Genomic DNA, 1,506 nt, shown 5'->3' on the forward strand with positions numbered 1-1,506 from the left:
CCCCACATTTATAGTTTTACTATTTTGAATACAGAAATTCAGAATAGCTCTATCTCTAGTTACCTCACTATGGTGATAGGTTGGTAACAGAGTAGAGGAAATGAAATAGTGCCACGCCTTAGAGGTGACATTCAACATGGAAGCAGTAAAATTTGCTCTTTCTCTCTGCTTTATCTTCCATGTTCCTTTTCCATCAGTGAGAAAGTTGATCACATCATTGAGGGGGCCTTCCATTGTACTAAAGGATTCATATTGACAGCTGTAAGAGTCTGGGACTACATAAAAAGTGTTGATGCGGGTGGCAGTAAACTCAACTGGGAATCCACGCACTTGAACGATTCCGTCATCAGAATAAATCCTTTACAACATTTGCATCAGCTTTATTGGTGGTGTAACAAAAGTTTTCCCACCTCCGCTCAGCAATAACTCGTTCGATTTCTCTTCCCGGATTTTCAAAAACTCGATCTTGTATGCACTTCTTTCCTTTAAATATGGAAGCAAATTTTGTTTGATCCATCGCATTGACGAAGTGAGACTCGTCGAACTCAATTCTTCTCTTTTGTCGTGGAGCCATTTTAATCTAATCAATTTATAGAAAAATTCAACAAATTACTTCAAATATATAAATCATGGCTTCCAATAGTAATTCTAAGAGTTCGACAATAAGATCCATGAATCTGTTCCCAAATTTTTCGGATCTCCTCAATGTGGGAGAAATTCATGGTGGAAATCAAATATTTTTATCTTAGAGTGAAACTTTTACCTAGAGATGATCGAATTCGGTGTGAAAAAGCCTTGAAATCGCCTCCTAATCCAAGATCTCTCAAGCCCTATGTCGAAAATGGCATTTTTAGGAGGAAGGGGATGATGAATAGTGCCAGTTGACTGGTCAAAATTGCGGTTAAAGGTGTTTTTCGTGAGCTCGCCGTCAGTTGGGTTGATGGCGCTGTCGGCGTGCTTAATTGGAATTTAAATCCTAAGTCTTGGGAAAATCTGCCGTCGACGGCGTCGAGGGTGCCGTCGGCGGGCTCTATTGATTTTGTCCAAATTTCAGATTTTTGCAATTTCGATCAATTCCAAGCCTAAATGACATCTGTTTAATCATTATAGACATAATTTTAAATAACTAAATGATGTACTTAGCATATATAAACTTTCAGAACACAAAACATTATATTTATATATAAATTCCAAGGGGTACAATATACGTTACATAATGCACCTAAGTTTGGTATTTTCTCAACCTCAATACATTAATTCAGCATCGCAATCCAAGCCACAACACTCAAAACACTGAAAACAAAATATTCTATGCTTAGTTTCAACTATACAGAGATCTATAAACATAATTCTAAAACAAAGCAAATACAAAGTTCAAATCAAAATACATAGATAGACATATAGGTAGTAATATAAATCTACTAATCCTCAGACTCGGTAGTCGATTCTCCTCTGAGATCACCCATTGATTGCACATGAACGAAGAGGTTGTAGAAGGGTCGGAAT

This window comes from Phalaenopsis equestris, unplaced genomic scaffold, assembly GCF_001263595.1.
Source record: "Phalaenopsis equestris unplaced genomic scaffold, ASM126359v1 Scaffold000617, whole genome shotgun sequence".
Classification (NCBI taxonomy): domain Eukaryota; kingdom Viridiplantae; phylum Streptophyta; class Magnoliopsida; order Asparagales; family Orchidaceae; genus Phalaenopsis; species Phalaenopsis equestris.